The sequence below is a fragment of the Pseudophryne corroboree genome, chromosome 7 (genome assembly GCF_028390025.1).
Source record: "Pseudophryne corroboree isolate aPseCor3 chromosome 7, aPseCor3.hap2, whole genome shotgun sequence".
Classification (NCBI taxonomy): Eukaryota; Metazoa; Chordata; class Amphibia; order Anura; family Myobatrachidae; genus Pseudophryne; species Pseudophryne corroboree.
Genome location: NC_086450.1, coordinates 3,871,842 through 3,892,946, shown reverse-complemented (window position 1 = coordinate 3,892,946; position 21,105 = coordinate 3,871,842). Strand labels below are relative to the sequence as shown.

Sequence of the window (21,105 nt, the reverse complement as noted above, 5' to 3'; positions counted from 1 at the left end):
TAATCCGCCGCCTCTTTCTCTGCTCCCTCCCCCTCTGATGCTGCCCTGCTCAGTGCTGTAACTGCTGGTGCTGAGGAGAATAATCCGCCTCCTTCTCTGCCCCATCCCGCCTCTGATGCTGCCCTGCTCAGTTCTGTAACTGCTGGTGCTGAGGAGAATAATCCGCCTCCTTCTCTGACCCGTCCCGCCTCTGATGCTGCCCTGCTCGGTGCTGTAACTGCTGGTGCTGAGGAGAATAATCCGCCTCCTTCTCTGCCCCATCCCGCCTCTGATGCTGCCCTGCTCAGTGCTGTACATGCTGGTGCTGAGGAGAATAATCCGCCTCCTTCTCTGCCCCGTCCTGCCTCTGATGCTGCCCTGCTCAGTGCTGTAACTGCTGGTGCTGAGGAGAATAACCCGCCTCCTTCTCTGCCCTGTCCCGCCTCTGATGCTGCCCTGCTCAGTGCTGTAACTGCTGGTGCTGAGGAGAATAATCCGCCTCCTTCTCTGCCCCGTCCTGCCTCTGATGCTGCCCTGCTCAGTGCTGTAACTGCTGGTGCTGAGGAGAATAATCCGCCTCCTTCTCTGCCCCGTCCTGCCTCTGATGCTGCCCTGCTCAGTGCTGTAACTGCTGGTGCTGAGGAGAATAACCCGCCTCCTTCTCTGCCCTGTCCCTCCTCTGATGCTGCCCTGCTCAGTGCTGTAACTGCTGGTGCTGAGGAGAATAATCCGCCTCCTTCTCTGCCCCGTCCTGCCTCTGATGCTGTCCTGCTCAGTGCTTTAACTGCTGGGATGACAGTCCAAGCTCCGCCCTCTGTATGTTACATATGTAAGGTTGCAGGGATAGGCTGACTCTCTGTTCCAAAGGTCCCTAGGTCTTCTTGGTTAGGTACTCGCTCTCCTTATGACTCCTCTTTTCAGGTAAAAAGCATATAAGCAGTTGCTCACTATAAAGCTTTCCTTTAATGCATTTAAGAGTCATGATGGGACGTAGACCTGGTAAGAGGAAGAAATACAGTAGGTGATGTTACTGGAGGAGATGATGGCATGTAGACCTGGTAAGAGGAAGAAATACAGTAGGTGATGTTACTGGGGGAGAATATGGGACGTAGACTGAGTAAGAGGAAGAAATACAGTAGGTGATGGTAGCTGGGGGAGATGATGGGATGTAAACCTGGTAAGAGGAAGAAATACAGTAAGTGATGTTACTGGAGGAGATGATGGGATGTAGACCTGGTAAGAGGAAGAAATACAGTAGGTGATGGTAGCTGGGGGAGATGATGGGATGTAGACCTGGTAAGAGGAAGAAATACAGTAATTGATGGTAGCTGGGGGAGATGATGGGATGTAGACCTGGTAAGAGGAAGAAATACAGTAGGTGATGGTAGCTGGGGGAGATGATGGGACGTAGACCTGGTAAGAGGAAGAAATACAGTAGGTGATGTTACTGGGGGAGATGATGGGATGTAGACCTGGTAAGAGGAAGAAATACAGTAAGTGATGTTACTGGAGGAGATGATGGGATGTAGACCTGGTAGGAGGAAGAAATACAGTAGGTCAGGCCTGGCCAACCTGTGGCTCTCCAGATGTTGTGAAACTACACATACCAGCATGCCCTGCCACAGTTTTATCATTCACTAACAGCAAAACTGTGGCAAAGCATGATGGGACTTGTAGTTTTACAACAGCTGGAGAGCCACAGGTTGGCCAGGCCTGCAGTAGGTGATGGTAGCTGGGGGAGATGATGGGATGTAGACCTGGTAAGAGGAAGAAATACAGTAGGTGATGTTACTGGAGGAGATGATGGGATGTAGACCTGGTAAGAGGAAGAAATACAGTAAGTGATGTTACTGGAGGAGATGATGGGATGTAGACCTGGTAAGAGGAAGAAATACAGTAGGTGATGTTACTGGGGGAGATGATGGGATGTAGACCTGGTAAGAGGAAGAAATACAGTAGGTGATGTTACTGGAGGAGATGATGGGATGTAGACCTGGTAAGAGGAAGAAATACAGTAAGTGATGGTAGCTGGGGGAGATGATGGGATGTAGACCTGGTAAGAGGAAGAAATACAGTAAGTGATGTTACTGGAGGAGATGATGGGATGTAGACCTGGTAAGAGGAAGAATTACAGTAGGTGATGTTACTGGAGGAGATGATGGGATGTAGACCTGGTAAGAGGAAGAAATACAGTAGGTGATGTTACTGGAGGAGATGATGGGATGTAGACCTGGTAAGAGGAAGAAATACAGTAGGTGATGTTACTGGAGGAGATGATGGGATGTAGACCTGGTAAGAGGAAGAAATACAGTAGGTGATGGTAGCTGGGGGAGATGATGGGATGTAGACCTGGTAAGAGGAAGAAATACAGTAAGTGATGTTACTGGAGGAGATGATGGGATGTAGACCTGGTAAGAGGAAGAAATACAGTAGGTGATGTTACCGGGGGGGAGATTATGGGACGTAGACCGAGTAAGAGCAGGGTGTCTGGTCCTTCATGAATGGGAAAGGCAGACATTGTAACACTGAGGGCAGCTGTGGCTGCTTTATCCATGACGGGTATTTTCAGGAGACGTACTGATGTCGGTACTCCAGTAAAATGCCAGTCGGAGTAGTGGCTCAGTCCCCGTTGGTCGTTCTGCACAGTACATAGGAAAGCTGCAGTGTTTCCCGTCACTGGGACTTGCTGCACATCTCCATGAGAACAGATTGCTGTGAAGGCCATCCTCCTCCATAACAGCGCTGGCTGTAACACAAAACCATTCTGCTGAGAAGACTCCTTACCGCTGGATTAACAAATGTCAACATATCAAGGGTGGTAATGATAGTGCAGGCTTTTAGCATTAACACCTTCACCTGCCCCTAATTCCTTTTAGTGTCCACGTGATCCTCCGCCCTGATGGAAGCAGATTGTGGAGCCCTACGGTTATCGTCTCATTTATTTCCTTTTTGTCCAGTCAAAACAACCAATCCCAAACAAAAGCAAATTTACTACCCCCAATTCGAAATAAGCTATTTAAATACTCCGTTGACTATATCCTGTCTGTCTGATATGAATAGAGGTAAAGTTGTCAAAGAAATATGGCAGCAATGAGGGAGCAACAGAGTGAAACAGCAGTTCTGATGAGGGTAACAGTACAGTCAAATAGCTGAATCTTATCTTCATGTTCATTTCAATCTTAAACATAAAGTTGTTTAATGAAGTTCAGTGTGACAAAAATAAAATGTCATGTCCATGTTTTTCTATGTTACGTTGTGTGGTGACCACTGGTTGGTTTGCGTTATGTTGTGTGGTGACTACGGTTGTCTGGGTCTCTGTCATATTTTGTGGTGACCACGGTTGGCTGCGTCTGCGTTATGTTGTTTGGTGGTCACGGGTTGGCTGGGTCTGCGTTACGTTGTTTGGTGGTCACGGGTTTGCTGGGTCTGCGTTACGTTGTTTGGTGGTCACAGGTTGGCTGGGTCTGCGTTACGTTGTTTGGTGGTCACGGGTTGGCTGGGTCTGCGTTTACGTTGTTTGGTGGTCACGGGTTGGCTGGGTCTGCGTTTACGTTGTTTGGTGGTCACGGGTTGGCTGGGTCTGCGTTTACGTTGTTTGGTGGTCACGGGTTGGCTGGGTCTGCGTTTACGTTGTTTGGTGGTCACGGGTTGGCTGGGTCTGCGTTTACGTTGTTTGGTGGTCACGGGTTGGCTGGGTCTGCGTTTACGTTGTTTGGTCACGGGTTGGTTGGCTCTGCGTTGCGTTGTTTGGTGGTCACGGGTTGGCTGGCTCTGCGTTACGTTGTTTGGTGGTCACGGAGTGTCTGGGTCTGTGTTACGTTGTTTGGTGGTCTTCCATGGATTGGAGGGGTCTTCCGTAGCAGGGTCTGAGGTACGTGTGGCACCCTCCACCTGGGAGTGTGGTATAGCCATGCGTAAGAAGCTCCAGGCTGCTTCTCAGTCATGTCAGCAGTAAGTTCCCTGTGTGGCAGTGCCCCTGTGACTGGGTGGTCTTGCTCCTCCAGGTAGTTAGACATTTTGTACAGGGTCTTATTCCTCCTTGAGTAACCGGAGTGGACTTACTTCGCCAGAATCTCTCCGCCACTAACCACCTATTACTGACTCCTCACGCCATAGGCCTGGTAACTTGCTGCCACCACACGGCTCTCACATCTGAAGCTGGAACGCTCGCTACTGGGTACTGGTGTGTCTGCTAATCCCCACTGACCACTTACTGTACATATAGACCAGCAGTGCTCTTGGTAGCAAGCAGACACAGAGGTTGGGGACACTGTCTGCAGAACAGTTGGAGAACAGAATAGCATCTTGTGCTGTTCTGGTGGACACAGGACACAGTTAGATGTATGTTATAGCTGCAGTGGAGTCTACGTATTCACAAAGACAGTGGATTCCATACCTAAAGGTGCTAGGCATTCCACATCATGCAAGATGCTGCAGGCAAAGAAGTTACGCCCTTTGTCAGCTGCCAGAACCCAATCTTAAGGTAGGTACACACTAGGTGATGTGCTCTATGAGCGACGTCGCCTAGTGTTTCCCTGGCCGGGCGTTCGGCGGCAGTGCATACACACTTGTCGGGAAAGTAAACAACGTCGCTCAGGACGGGTGAAAATGAGCGACCGGTTATTACTTTCTCGGCAAGTGTGTATGCACCTTTATACAGTAACAGCACGTAGCACAGCAGCGGGCCAGACCAAGTCTCCTAAAACTATATGTAGCTTACATGTCACAGGAACTTGTCACTTGTGTTCATCCTGTGACCCATATACTACTTATCACGCAGAATATTTTAAGGGGGAATGAACGGCAGTGTAGCTCCCTGATTGTGTTATTCAGTAGACCGGCATTAATTCAGGAGATACAATTTATCCCGGCACTCAGTCGCGATAAACGGCATTTCCTTATGTAAGTACTGGGCTGTTATCGCACGCGGTAACGCGACAATAAGCCCCAAGGCACTAGTGAAGTCTGACTTCAGGGCGGCATCGGTGGGAGTAGAAATGGCTACTTGCAGGTTTGCCGCACAACCAATTGACTATCTCCGGGGAATTCACCCAGGAGCTGCATCACCGCACTGGGAATAGATGTCCAATGGCCCTGTGCTCCTTAATGCATGTAACATTGTAACTCCGCTTGTCACATGTTAGAAAGTAGCGTATTATATGTTACCGCACCGCGCTGGGACAATATTGTTTAGTAACTAGCATTGGATGTGTTCTCACACATCACTAAGATGTGCACATTGGTTATTGTGTGTTATGTGTCCCAGCACGTGTGTGGCTGTGCCCTAACTCTATAGCTCTGACCATAAAGGTTACATCATTTATTGAGTGGAGACTAGACCACTGCTGTCAATTTGTGTGTGGGAGGGGGGGGGGGGACAAAATAACATAAGTTATCATCCATTTCATATCTCAAATGTAGTACCAAAATCTAGCGAAGGTGCTGTATGTTAATATTATAATGTACCAGACCAATGCGGTAGAGTATATAACCACGCTTTGCAATCTGCAGATGCTATATACTGTGCATAGTGAATGCAAGTCCCAGGCAGACCTTTCACGCTTTCACACTGCGTAATCTCCAGAGACGAGTATAGGTTTCTAAGGCCAACCCACAGGCACAACTAGGATACAATGAGATATATATCCCGAGATGGCGCCCTGCCTACCACCTGGGACGTAGCGAGTAATCAGTAACTTTGAGGGCTTTCTCTGATTTCCTTCATGTCTGGGCTTAGAACTCTGCTCTAGTCCTGTTTCTTAGCAGAGGGAGGACTATCCAGTTATTCAGTCCGTGTGAATATTCAATGAAGCCCCTTGTGAACTTGCTGCACTGTCCACAGGTTGTATTCCCACTCTGTGGGTCTCATGAACACCCACAAGTGTGGGAATAGTCTCTGCTAGTCTGCATGCAGACTGTCGAGGTTTAGAGGGGGGCGGAATGTAGCCGTAGGTAATGTGCGGTCTCCTGACTGCCGGCTACATAACTACATCCCCTCAGGGCTGCAGATGTAGATTTCAGGACCAGCTGCTTCTCCCGTTGGCAGCTTTACGTGGCTTGCTCATGAGTCCGTAGCCCCAAGCATCTTTCTGTGTTAATCCCTGAAGGTAAAACTGCAAATATTGGTTATACATTTTGTGATCATAGTGTCCCGGGAACCATGTTAGGGCAGAGGTTCTGCTCGGTCACAGCAGGCGGGGCTGGGAATATCCTGCAACCCCGTCGGGTAACACTGGGCCATGTTTACCTTTATGGCTCATGTTAGAACGTGGCTATGTACAGCCATCCTATGCGTGAAACATGAAGCCATTGACAAGTGTTGGAGTCCCAGAACAATGGCCTCTGAGTGCAGGATGATCAGCGCAAGGCGGCTTTTGGAAAGGGAAATCCACTGTTCACATTCCAGCTGTGTGCGGAGGTCGGTGAGTGGAACAGAATGTGAACCCTAGCCACTTCTAGCGATTAGATTTCTGCGCAGCCTAGAAGTGAGGTTAGCCCATGCTGACTAGTGACCCTACGGATAGGGCAAAGTAAATCCGAGCTTTATCACTTCGGTGTGTGTGGGGTTTTTGTGTGCTACATATAGGGGTCGATTCAATTCACCGACGGTTGAATAGCGCCGGGAATTAGCTCCCGGCGCTATTCAATACAGCACCAAGTGACACTAATTGTCGGGAATTCTTCTCTCACCCCTAGGGGATGAGAGAGGAAATCCAACAAAAGTGCGGCCGGCGCGAGGCTGATTCTGTCGGGAATCAGCATCGCGGCGGGAAGGTAAGTCGGAGAATGACTGTTCTCCCAACAAATCAACGCCGACTTAACTTGAGCTGAATTGGATAGCGCCGGGAGCTATTTGCCGGCGCTATTCAATTGTCGGTGAATTGAATCGACCCCATAGTGTGTCAAATTCAGGCCAACCATTCTTGGACATAATCTTATTTGAAATGAAAGTGCAACTCTTGGAATCACTTTACACACGTGTGGTAATATGTCATAGACGTTGCCAATTTATAACCGCAGTTGTGTAATAGGTGATACAAATGGTAGGATCCTGCTTTGTCCCACTTGATAAACTAGGCGCCATATACTGTAAATACTATAAATGTATGTTTAATAATGTTTAACAGGTTATATGTCGTGCTCTATGCATAGTTGTAGAATTCACGTATAAAATGGATGGTCGAAGCAATTATGAGGAATATGTGAGATATTTTGGTTTTAAAATGCATTGATATTTTGGAACCAGTTCATGGGACATTCTCACATAGGACGTCATATTCTAATTTACCTCCTAGGGGTCGATTCAGTTCGGCAACTTATGAATAGCGCCAGGAATTAGCTCCCGACGCTATTCAATTCAGCTGCTAGTGACCCGCAATTGTCGGGAATTCTTCTCTCATCCCCGGGGGATGAGAGAAGAAACCCGACAAAAATGCTGCCTCGCGGCCGGCGCAAGGCTGATTCTGTCAGGAATCAGCCTCGCGCGGGGGAGTTAAGTCGGAGAATGCCCGTTCTCCCGACAATTCAACCTGTTTAGTCGGTGAGAACGGGCCATCGCCGACTTAACTGGAGCTGAATTGAATAGCGTCGGGAGCTAATTCCCGGCGCTATTCATAAGTTGCCGAATTGAATCGACCCCCTAGTGTGATAACAAGACCTTTTGATGTTGGTCAGTGCACCCCAGTATCCGGTCTGTAGCTGTTTCTCCATGTAAAGTGTCAAGTAGATTTGGAATCCAATGTTTTCCTGTACATGTGTTACAGATATACTATATGAGGGGAGGAATGTGATCTGTATTTATGTATGTGTTGTAAGATAGCGGGTCTGAATGATATATGAATCCTAAAAAGTATGTGCAGGGAAGGCGGAGAACCATTTATTCATTTAGGAAGTCAAATACAAACCTTCTTGCTGAATAAACCATATAGATACTTTGAATCTATGTTATAAATATATCAAAGAAAAATTGTAAATTGACATTTCTGTGTAATGTGAGCAATAAGTGAGAGAGTTATATTCTGACTGAGGTATCTGCTGTAACATCCTGCATGCTGTACACTCTGAGCAATGCTTGTAAAAAGGAAGGGTCGTTTTTAAGGCTTTTTGAGCAATAAACATCTTGCCTTCAAGACCTCTTCCTATCATCTTGCGACAAACAGGAATGCGACACACGCAGTCCCATTCTCTGCTTGTTCTGGATTGACCCCGGCGTTTCCAAACTCCGCCCTCTGCTAGCTAATGATGCAGGGCCTGGCCAGTGACTAGCGGGAGTCGACCAACGCCAGTCAGGAGGTGTGTCCACGCAGTAGCGGATCTTGCAACGGGCAAGCAGGACTTTTGCCCGGGGCGCTGCCTTCCGGAGGGCGCCGGCGCCACCCGGAGGGCGCCGCACCATGGCAAGATCTGCTGCTGCTGTGGTGCCCCCGCTGCCCGCTGTCCTGTGAAGGGAAACTAGACGCTACGCGTCTAGTTTCCCTTGCTGGATAGGACCTTAACTGTAATGATGTGCAGTGCGCGTTGACGTCATCGCGCACCGCACAGCAAAGGTCCTCTCCACGAAGGGAACAAGATGCTTAGCGTCTAGTTTTCCTTCGTGGAGAGAACCTTTGCTGTGCGGTGCGCGATGACGTTATCGCGCACCACACATCCTACTACAGTACAGGGGGGGCGTAACTGACCACGCCCCCTATATGAAGCCACGCCCCCTAATGCCGCCCGGGGTGCAAGAAGCCCCGGAACCGGCCCTGTGTCCACGCATACACAGCAGCAAGAGGTAACAGGTGCCGGTGGTAGGAGCCTCGGTAGAAACGTCTCGCGTGGTAAGAGCCTTGTCGTGTCAGCAACATACCTGTCCACTGCACAGCGGGTGGAGTCGGTAACAGGTGGTTACTGACTCTTAGAGGGAATCCCCTATTGGCCAGGTCCCTTGAGTCCCAAAGCCAATCTGATGGCTTGGCGCGGGCAGCCCTGTAAGTCAGCTGGCGGGTGCCTATTTAGCCTGCTGGGACTCTAGCCGCACAATATTTGGATGGAATTTTGTAGTATTTGTGGCGTTCCCTGACGCGGGTGCTCACGGACTATATTTTGCCATGCTTGTAAGTTATTCCTGCAATCTTGTTTCTATCCTGCGTATGGAGTAATTAGGGACGCCTAGAACCGTGCCACAGGTGACAGTTGTCCAGCGTTGCCAGGGACAATACCAGGTTTTTAGGAGTTGTCCCTAAACATTTGTGTCCCTGGAAATGTTGCAGCCTACCCATGCTGTACATGTGCACTATTTGTGTATATCTTACTAATCTTATTCTCTAGGTGTTTATGCTCTGGCCTAAAGTCATGTATGCTATTCCCATAAATAACATTAGCCAACGTCATGAAACGTGTAATGAGCGTATGTTTCCCTCTGATGTGTAGTGTATAGGCAAGATGTGACAGGTATACGGCAATCACATACAGTAATGCCATCCGCAGATATAGGGCGGAATTCAATTCCCGTCTAAAGTGACCGGAGATTGCGTGGCACAATTTTTTTTTTTTTAGCGCTGATCCTGCCCTTTAGTGTATGGTTTAGCCGCGTAAAGCAACTAAGCCCGACAAAGTGGCGCTTGGGTACCCAAACAGGTCACTTCTCGTGCATTTCAGCTCACCACCCCTGGGAAGGTACGGTCTGAAATGCAAACGCCGGCAACCATTGCACCCAAACAGAGCTACAATTGAATAGCTCCTACTGGGGGCCATCTAGTGGCTGCCGGCGCACAAACTTCTGGATTCCGCCCATGGTCTCTGCCGAGGGTTACACTTAAAATGTATGTGTTTGGTTGTCATATTTTAAAAAAAATATATCTGGGACACATTTGCTGGTAACGTCAGCCTGCACCACACTTATTATTAACACAGAGATAGATAGATAGATAGATATAATATAATTTTTGTTTTTTTAATTTGCTCTTGTGACTGAGTGCGCCTTCGCCAAGCGATCACAGATTGGTTTTAGGGTCTCACAGGACCCCAGTATTTTGCCTTCACAGCAATATAATTCGTATAGATAGAGAGAGAAGGATAATAAGTGTGCAGTGTTTGCTACTGGCCATGGTGGGAGGTGTGACATTGTGGCCTACACTAAATCAGAGCCATAAACCTGCATCTCAGGCTTCTGTAAATCCCGGGAAGGTGAACATCTGATTTACACCTGTCACAGGGGATAATGAGTCTTCCACACCCTAAATCCACAATCAAAGCCAGTGAGCGTCATTATCTATATACGAACAGGAGTTTTAAAACATAAAAAGTGTGCAGGATCACCCAGGATACATCGGATGCTGTCCTTTTGCATACGATATATCCTGGGCGATCCCAGCCATCATCCCTGGTCGGACCTGATTGAATGTGCAGCACATTCAATCTGGAGGATCCGTTCCTCGCGGGAATGCGTATCGGATCGGACCGGAGACACCTCAAAATTGGTCTGAAATCGGGCATAATTGCTCTAGTGTATGGGGCCCTTTAGAGCAACAAGAAGTCCCCAGTAGAATGGGTCAGATTTGTAATTTGCGGCAGTTTTTATTTACAGGTTGAGTCTCCCTTATCCAAAATGCTTGGGACCAGAGGTATTTTGGATATGGGATTTTTCCGTATTTTGGAATAATTGCATACCATAATGAGATATCATGGCGATGGGACCTAAGTCTAAGCACAGAATGCATTTATGTTTCATATACACCTTATACACACAGCCTGGAGGTCATCTAATACAATATTTTTAATAACTTTGTGTATTAAACAAAGTTTGTGTACATTGAGCCATCAGAAAACAAAGGTTTCACTATCTCACTCTCACACAAAAAAGTCTGTATTTCGGAATATTTGGATATGGGATACTCAACCTGTATTAGCAATTATCTGGTAAACAGGCCAAAAATGCTATTTAGAAAAAAAACAAAAGCTCTGATTAGAGAAATAAGTTGTTTTGCTATATTTTCATATATTATATATACAATATAAATAAAATATGTTTTCCCTTATTGCTGGATAAGTATAGCTTAGTTTATATTTATTAGTATATGAGTGTTTTGCACGGCTATTAATAGTGTGAAAATGATTTGCCAGACCCAAAGGGGCCGATTCAGTTGTTTGTGGTGTCTAATTCTCCCATCTTAACGGGATTGTTTAGACACCCAAACAATCGTCACAATTCAATTGCTGTTTGGGCGCACATGCTTATCACGCATGTTGCGCCCAAATAGACAGTATTTAGTCGTGTTAAACAGCTAAACCAATCTAAAGTTTTGCTTTGGGCATCTAAACTCCTGCTCCGACACGCAAAGTGCCGACTTAGCGCACATTTCTTCTCGCACCTCAGGAGGCTGCAAGAAGAAATGCCATCCCTGCAGCCACCGGGCGTCTAAACGGAGCAACAATTGAATTGCTCTGTTTTGCACCCCGTGGTGGTAGTCGTGGGGTAAAACAATTGAATCTGGTCTAAAGTACATAAAACCAAGTACATGTTGAAAAAAAAAAAAATATATATATATATATATATATATATATATATATATAATGGAGCAAGCGCCTCATGGTGCAATAACTTCCCAATTCTTTTAAGCAGACGGACAACACTCGTATAGGTGCTCTGCGTACATACCAGATAGTTATTTCAAGCGTGCCTGTCAAGCTCAGTAGTTTTTTTCGTCCCTTTATAGGTTGGCCTCAGTAGTGGGATCTAAAATCAATAAAGATAAAACACACCTCTCATGGTGCAGTAATTTCTCAATACACTGAGTATATGAACAATCTTCCGATAGGTAATATGCGTACCAAAAAGTGAGATCAATTAAGCTGATCAGTGAAATCACATCCCCTTAAGTATAGCCAGCTTCAGTCAGGATACATTTGTGGAGTGCTTCCACATTCCAAAGAATAATAAATATGAGAAAAACTGCTTAAATTTTTTAAAAAGAATGGTATTTATTCCAAAAGAATGCAAACATGAGTATATATAAAAAAGAGAACGTAACAAAAAAAAAAAAAAGTACAAAATATAGCTTAGCTTGATGTCCTAATGACATAAGATAGTAGGAATATCGTCTGGATAGTTCAGGGCAATTCCAATGCAAATGCCCACATTAGGAGGAGGTATAGGTGAAGTCCTCAACGCGTTTCACTTGTACAAGGCTTCCTCTTATTATTATTATTATTATTATATTTTTTTTTAAATCTTTTTATTTATTGAATTTACATATTTTAAATACTAACAATATGATCAAGCCATTGGGGTCGATTCTATTCGGCAATTTAAGAATAGCGCCGGGAATTAGCTCCCGACGCTATTCTATTCAGCTGCTAGTGCCCCGCAATTGTCGGGAATTCTTCTCTCATCCCCGGGGGATGAGAGCAGAAACCCGACAAAAGTGCTGCCTCGCGGCCGGCGCGAGGCTGATTCTGTCGGGAATCAGCATCGCCGCGGGTAGTTAAGTCGGAGAATGCCCGTTCTCCCGACAAAACTACCTGTTAAGTCGGCGAGAACGGGACATCGCTGAATTGAATAGCGTCGGGAGCTAATTCCCGGCGCTATTCTTAAGTTGCCGAATAGAATCGACCCCAGTCTTCCTTTTTATGACATATGTGTGCTCTTGATAAAAATCAGTCTTCTGCACCAATGGGGAGAGAGAGATATATATGGTTCACTCTAGGATTTTTTTTAGGGCAGGGTGCTGAGCATTGAAGAGGGCACATTTTTATTTTGAAGGGCACATTTTTGTTGTGACGCTTTGCGCACAAAACATAGCGCATACGTTTATAGTTTTTGTACATACATTTTGCCCCTAGTAAATCATATACCCATGCATACAGTACATATAAGACACCTAACATCTGTACTGAGAAACATACTGTATGTGTCCAGTCTTCTTGAAAGATCGGCTGTAGCATATACATAAGCAGATAATTATAAATGTCTTTTCCAGTGCTGAAGTAGTTATAATCTGTATGTGTTATAAAACAGAAAAGTTAAGCAGAGGGTTAAAATATATAGGAAAAAAATAAGTCTGTTCTACTAGGGAAATACTGTAAGCAGTACATGCTCACTGCTTACCCTGTTCTTTCCCTCTTTATCAGAGTGCTGTGTTATTTACAGTGCCTCCTCTGCCATACAGTTGGCTAAGGATAGAAATTGTGTCCCAATTTCAGAGATGAGCAATGAGTAGACGACAACATTGTAACATGCGCTCTGACTGTTACATTCTGTATACAAGGGGGCGATTTATGGTCCTGCAGGGTGCACTGAAAAAGGGCAGGGTACTGTTTCACATTTCAAAAATGGGCAGGGTGCAGCACCCTGCTGAAACAGCCTAGACGGAACACTATAACTATATATATAATATATAATATGAATATATATATAATATATATTAGTCTGCCACTATGCGGCAAATGGATCCCACTGGTAACGTACCATCCTGTATGTATAGTGATCACTAAATACTATTGCAACGCTTGATGCGGCCTAAGGACCCGACCGGAAGTGACGCATGCGGGTCACCTGCCGGAAGTATGTCTGTGGAACGCGGCTAGATGCGTTCCAATTACCGGAAGTGACACACGAACCGGAAATACCACATGGATCGCCGCGAGTGTCCTCTTAACAGAACACGGCCCTATATAAAGCAGTCCAAGGAGGAGGGAGCTCATCCTCAAAATGCCCTGAAGAAGCCTTACGGTGAAACGTTGGTGAGAGGATCTTGGATGTTCCAGGACTTAGGTCATTTGGACAATCAGTTTTGCCGGCAAAGCACCCCTCCGTCAATTGAGACAAGGTGCGAAATGTATCATTGATCACAAACCTGACATGGACAAGTGACGTATATTTAAATAGCTACTATATGGGAAACTGTTAGTACCAGGATACATCAATTGTGACACTCATTCACACTCATTAATTTTTTACTGGTGTTTCAATAGTTTTTTGATGGAAAATTTTTGAAAGCATCAAGGAGGATTCCTCATTTTTAAAGAATTTTTCATAAATCAGTTGCTCATTTTTATATGAATTTTTTTTTCCCTTCTCGATTCTCTCTCTCTCCCTTATCTGTCCTCTCCCTTTTTTTTTTTTCCTCTTTTTTTTTTTCAGGTCAATGTACCATATATTAATCGGGTGATAGCCATCCGTCAATGAATAAAAAATGTTTTATTTACCACTATTATATACATTTTTGTTATCCTTCATACACTGTTACCATAGAAGGTCCTTGCGCTGGAATACACACCGTTCCACATATAGTTACTTCGTTACGGGACTGGGGATTCCCTTTATTCCAAAAGCAGCATACCTTATAGGGTTATACTACTTCTTTCTCCAGTTAGCGCAGCCGTTTTACAATTTACTGTTTTTTCTTATTGCTCTGATGTGTACGTCGATTTGCGCTCCCGTAGTATAAGCCGTAATCACGGCTTGGACAATATCTCACCCATTGTCCATTAATGCGACAACATGTTGACTGAGTATATCTGTCAGTTCTCCTTGTACTCTGCTGTCCCACACTAAGGATACGGAGTACCTGAGGAAGTGCTCTGTTCCCCAGGAAACGCGTCACATTCAATGCTGGAGAGAAGTCACTTTATACCTTGCACATCACACTAACACTGATGATCGGCTCCCTGTGCGGCGATGTTGGGGGAGTCGCTGCAGCTGGACGTGTAGTCCCAGGCTGCAGGGCATTGCATAGCTGGATGCTGGGACTGTGGGAGCTTAGCTCCTGGCACCCCAGCACTTCAAGCGAGAAAGTCTTGCCGCTCTGTGTAAGAGTATGGTGTGGCTGCATGCTGGCGGACGGAACCGGAGTCTTTCAGCTGCAGCGATTGGTCTTTTACCCCCGCTGCACTGCAGCAGGGGGAGAGCCCCAGCAATTAGGCTGCAGGACTATTGCAGTAAAGCCCAACGACAGAATAAAATGAATGAAAGTATGTTGTACTGTAAGGGACTGCGCCATGCTGTAGTGCTTGGATATGTAAAGCCTAGCGCTTAGCACTAGCACAGAATACAATTTTAAATGTATTTTAAAGGCCAAATGCACATTTCTCCCTGGTGGTCTACGGGTAATCTGGAGCTCTTTGTGGGCTGCTGGTTTCCTCCAGCCCCCTCCCAGTCAAACGGAATGCCTTCTGTTATAGCCTTCTCCATGAAAGTAGAGGAAAAGCTAGCCAACCCAGCCAGCTAAATAGTTTCAGGGAGCCCCAAAGGACTCTAATTCATTGGGCAGGAGACTCTGCCCGGGGACCCTGGTTGCACATCTCTGGAGCTCGGATTCAGGCTAGAGATGGTGAGCTGAGTCCCTTAGCAGATTCCTGAATATAGTTTCGGAGGGAGCTTTTTTTCCTCACCCCAGATGATTCGTCACCTGGACTGTGACTAACACTGTAGGTGGCCAAGGTAGAAAGGAGTGTCCACTCACCACTGCCCATTGGGGACCATGTTCTAGGTGCTCATGTCTTGGGCATGCACTTAACTTGATTGGGTAAAGACAACAGGGCAGAACTACCCCTTGTGGTATTGTGTGTTAGAGTGAGATAAAAAGGGGGACTGTGAGCCCCGAGTTGGGGTATATATCCAGTAGTTATATTACTGCTGTGCACACCTGTATGCTGTATCCCCCTTGCAAAAGGAGAAGGGTGTTTTTTTTTTGTTTGTTTTTTAATACTATTTGTTCAATTAACCTTTTGCCTTCAAGACGACCGCCTTTTATCTTGCGACAAACAGTGATGCAAAAAATGTAGTCCCATTCTCTGGCTATTCTGGGTGGAGTCCAGCGTCTCCAAGATCCGCCCTCTGCCAACTACTGTACAGGGCAAGGTCAGTGGTGAGTGACCAGTGGGGATCAACCAGCGCCAGTCAGGAGGTGTCAGCAGCGTGTTCACGCATGACACAGCAGCAAGCGGTTCCAGGGCTGGTGGTGGCAGCAAAATACCCACCCACTGCGCAGTGGGTGGAGTCAGTAATAGGCAGTGTGGCCGGAGAGACAAGCCAGCCACACGTGTAATGGCGTCTGCGGCACTGAAGGGGTTAACCCTCGTGCCCAGCGCCATGTTGCGGACTGTTTAAAAGTTTGTTGAATGATGTGTTTTAACATGTCATATGTAGTGCTCTGTGCACCATTGCAGGAAGACATGTTTAAATGTATTTATTTTATATTCAAGACAAGCTTGGTGTATATTTAAAGGGAAACACGTGTTTAAATGAAATGTATTTAAAGGAAAAATGGCTCTGTGCTAGCAGAGAGGTGTGAAGGACAAAACCTTTTGATGTGTAAGTTCCTTAGAGAGAGATAATAATCACTGGGTCTATGGGCTTGGAATCTGTTTCATGTAGGGGATGTAATTGATTTACGATCCGTGAATGGCAGATAAAGGAAGGAAGACTGTTTGTTTGTATTGTAGCCATTCCTGTTGTAATCTTAAACACTGGGATTGCCTGCAGATGGGAATGACCAGAAACATTTGTATTTTGAAGCTATGTGATAAATTTATCAATAGTGAATGTTAATCTGATACCAAACGTCTGGGTGACAGGAAGGAGGATATTGTTTTATTGCACTTATATCCTTGTAAAATGTAATTTATTGGTATTTTGTAAAATAACCTGATTGGTTGGAGAAGACAGGGAGGGCTTACCCCCCTGTGGTACTGTGTGGAAAACTGACATAAAAAGGAGACCTGCGTGCCTCCAGAGTTGTAGTTGTACCATCTTTATTCTGCTGAAACATCTGATTGTATGCTGTTGCCCCTAGCAATAGGGAAGGGTTCTCTTTAGAACTATTGAGCAAATAAACATCTTTGCCTCAAGAAGACTGCTTCATCTTGTGACCAACAGGGTTAGGCCAAACCTAGCCCCGTCCTCCGGCTGTCCAGGGAAGTACCTAGCGTCTCCAAGCTCCGCCTTCCGCCAGCTACCGGTAGAGGCCTAGCAAGTGGCTAGTGGGGATTCGTCAGCACCACACAGCTGTGGTAAAGCAGTGCGTCGGCACATACAGAGCAGAACCGTGGTTCCAAACGCCACGGCAGGTTAGGAGTTTGGTGGTGGCAGCGAGAACCCGCCCACAGCGCAGTGGGTGGAGTCAGTAACAGGCGGTTACTGACGGTAAGCGGGAATCCCCTATGTGGTCAGGCCTCGTGCGGCTTGACCTTCCATTCTGTGCGCAGTCGACGGGACGCGACAAGCGGCGAGTGCTTCCGTACGGTACCGTCCTGTCACAGGCAGTTACTGACTGTAAGATGGATCCCATATTGCCCAGGTCTCGTGGGTCCCAATCCAAGTCAGTGATGGCTTGGTGGTGGCAGCGGGCAGATCTGGTCACAATAGTGTATAATGGATGTAAGCCCTGAGCCACTGGCTGTTATTGTGCGGGCTTCTCCGTTCAGTACATTTGTTTTCTTTGAGCCTGGTTATTGGTCATTATTTTCCAGAATTCCCTTTTCAGATTCAACAGACCAAGGTAATATTTGTATGAACAGAGCTGCAAGCAGAGAGGACGGGTTACTGTGCCCTGCCCAGTCTGCAGCTTTCATTCATGTGGTTACTGAAATCTCCCATACAGCTCTGTTGCCTCATTCTGCTGTGTAATGTGTGACTTGCAGCCGCCAGAGTGACAGGCTTACATGGGCCTGTGTTCATTCCACAGGCAACGCTTTCTATCCTATGTACACACGCACACACATGTACACGTCACACTTCGTTTTGTCTTTTTAATATTTGATAACTCAGTGTGAAAATTCATTTGACAAAAGCCCCAATTACATAGACTAGGGACCTAATTCAGACCTGATCGCAGCAGCAAATTTGTTAGCAGTTGGCCATAACCATGTGCACTGCAGGGGAGGCAGATGTAACATGTGCAGAGAGAGTTAGAATTGGGTGGGGTGTGTTCAAACTGAAATCTAAATTGCAGTGTAAAAATAAAGCAGCCAGTATTTACCCTGCACAGACACAATATAACCCACCCAAATCTAACTCTCTCTGCACATGTTACATCTGCCCCATCTACAGTGCACATGGTTTTGCCCAACTGCTAAGAAATTTGCTGCTGCGGTCAACTCTGAAGATGGTATGGGGAATGGGAGCAGTGAGTGTGTGATGGACAATGTACATATGTGGAGCGTTGCTGGGACATGTTGTGCGGTAGTCACAGGGAGTGTGGAGCATTGCTGGGACATGTTGTGCGGCAGTCACGGTAGGCACAGTGGAGCGTTGCTGGGACGTGTTGTGCGGCAGTCACGGTAGGGAGTGTGAAGTGTTGCTGGGACGTGTTGTGCGGTAGGCACAGTGGAGCGTTGCTGGGACGTGTTGTGCGGCAGTCACGGTAGGGAGTGTGGAGCGTTGCTGGGACATGTTGTGCGGCAGTCACGGTAGGGAGTGTGGAGCGTTGCTGGGACGTGTTGTGCGGCAGTCACGGTAGGGAGAGTGTAGCGTTGCTGGGACGTGTTGTGCGGCAGTCACGGTAGGGAGAGTGTAGCGTTGCTGGGACATGTTGTGCGGCAGTCACGGTAGGGAGAGTGTAGCGTTGCTGGGACGTGTTGTGCGGCAGTCACGGTAGGGAGAGTGTAGCGTTGCTGGGACATGTTGTGCGGCAGTCACGGTAGGGAGAGTGTAGCGTTGCTGGGCCATGTTGTGCGGCAGTCACGGTAGGGAGAGTGTAGCGTTGCTGGGACATGTTGTGCGGCAGTCTCGGTAGGGGGAGTGGAGCGTTGCTGGGACATGTTGTGCGGCAGTCTCGGTAGGGAGTGTGGAGCGTTGCTGGGACATGTTGTGCGGCAGTCTCGGTAGGGAGAGTGTAGCGTTGCTGGGACATGTTGTGCGGCAGTCACGGTAGGGAGAGTGTAGCGTTGCTGGGACATGTTGTGCGGCAGTCTCGGTAGGGAGAGTGGAGCGTTGCTGGGACGTGTTGTGCGGCAGTCACGGTAGGGAGAGTGTAGCGTTGCTGGGACATGTTGTGCGGCAGTCACGGTAGGGAGAGTGTAGCGTTGCTGGGACATGTTGTGCGGCAGTCTCGGTAGGGAGAGTGGAGCGTTGCTGGGACATGTTGTGCGGCAGTCACGGTAGGGAGTGTGGAGCGTTGCTGGGACGTGTTGTGCGGCAGTCACGGTAGGGAGTGTGGAGCGTTGCTGGGACGTGTTGTGCGGCAGTCTCGGTAGGGAGTGTGGAGCGTTGCTGGGACATGTTGTGCGGCAGTCTCGGTAGGGAGTGTGGAGCGTTGCTGGGACGTGTTGTGCGGCAGTCACGGTAGGGAGAGTGTAGCGTTGCTGGGACGTGTTGTGCGGCAGTCTCGGTAGGGAGAGTGTAGCGTTGCTGGGACGTGTTGTGCGGCAGTCACGGTAGGGAGAGTGTAGCGTTGCTGGGACGTGTTGTGCGGCAGTCACGGTAGGGAGAGTGTAGCGTTGCTGGGACATGTTGTGCGGCAGTCACGGTAGGGAGAGTGTAGCGTTGCTGGGACATGTTGTGCGGCAGTCACGGTAGGGAGAGTGTAGCGTTGCTGGGACATGTTGTGCGGCAGTCACGGTAGGGAGAGTGTAGCGTTGCTGGGACGTGTTGTGCGGCAGTCACGGTAGGGAGAGTGGAGCGTTGCTGGGACGTGTTGTGCGGCAGTCACGGTAGGGAGTGTGGAGCGTTGCTGGGCCATGTTGTGCGGCAGTCACGGTAGGGAGTGTGGAGCGTTGCTGGGACATGTTGTGCGGCAGTCACGGTAGGGAGTGTGGAGCGTTGCTGGGACGTGTTGTGCGGCAGTCACGGTAGGGAGAGTGTAGCGTTGCTGGGCCATGTTGTGCGGCAGTCACGGTAGGGAGTGTGGAGCGTTGCTGGGCCATGTTGTGCGGCAGTCACGGTAGGGAGAGTGTAGCGTTGCTGGGACGTGTTGTGCGGCAGTCACGGTAGGGAGAGTGTAGCGTTGCTGGGCCATGTTGTGCGGCAGTCACGGTAGGGAGTGTGGAGCGTTGCTGGGACGTGTTGTGCGGCAGTCACGGTAGGGAGAGTGTAGCGTTGCTGGGACGTGTTGTGCGGCAGTCACGGTAGGGAGAGTGTAGCGTTGCTGGGACGTGTTGTGCGGCAGTCACGGTAGGGGGAGTGTAGCGTTGCTGGGACGTGTTGTGCGGCAGTCACGGTAGGGAGTGTGGAGCGTTGCTGGGACGTGTTGTGCGGCAGTCACGGTAGGGAGAGTGTAGCGTTGCTGGGACATGTTGTGCGGCAGTCACGGTAGGGAGAGTGTAGCGTTGCTGGGACATGTTGTGCGGCAGTCACGGTAGGGAGAGTGTAGCGTTGCTGGGACATGTTGTGCGGCAGTCACGGTAGGGAGAGTGTAGCGTTGCTGGGACGTGTTGTGCGGCAGTCACGGTAGGGAGAGTGTAGCGTTGCTGGGACATGTTGTGCGGCAGTCACGGTAGGGAGAGTGTAGCGTTGCTGGGACGTGTTGTGCGGCAGTCACGGTAGGGAGAGTGTAGCGTTGCTGGGACATGTTGTGCGGCAGTCACGGTAGGGAGTGTGGAGCGTTGCTGGGACGTGTTGTGCGGCAGTCACGGTAGGGAGAGTGTAGCGTTGCTGGGACATGTTGTGCGGCAGTCACGGTAGGGAGTGTGGAGCGTTGCTGGGACATGTTGTGCGGCAGTCACGGTAGGGAGAGTGTAGCGTTGCTGGGACGTGTTGTGCGGCAGTCACGGTAGGGAGAGTGTAGCGTTGCTGGGACATGTTGTGCGGCAGTCACGGTAGGGAGAGTGTAGCGTTGCTGGGACGTGTTGTGCGGCAGTCACGGTAGGGAGTGTGTAGCGTTGCTGGGACATGTTGTGCGGCAGTCACGGTAGGGAGAGTGTAGCGTTGCTGGGACATGTTGTGCGGCAGTCTCGGTAGGGAGAGTGTAGCGTTGCTGGGACATGTTGTGCGGCAGTCACGGTAGGGAGAGTGTAGCGTTGCTGGGCCATGTTGTGCGGCAGTCACGGTAGGGAGAGTGTAGCGTTGCTGGGACGTGTTGTGCGGCAGTCACGGTAGGGAGTGTGGAGCGTTGCTGGGACATGTTGTGCGGCAGTCACGGTAGGGAGAGTGTAGCGTTGCTGGGCCGTGTTGTGCGGCAGTCACGGTAGGGAGAGTGTAGCGTTGCT

At 48.3% G+C, this 21,105-nt stretch overlaps 1 protein-coding gene across 1 annotated transcript in view; it reads left to right on the top strand.

Moving 5' to 3' along the window:
- Positions 1-21,105, top strand: part of BMPR2 (bone morphogenetic protein receptor type 2) — a 242,499-nt gene that overhangs the window by 8,940 nt on the left and 212,454 nt on the right. The gene's annotated exons all lie outside the window — the stretch shown is intronic.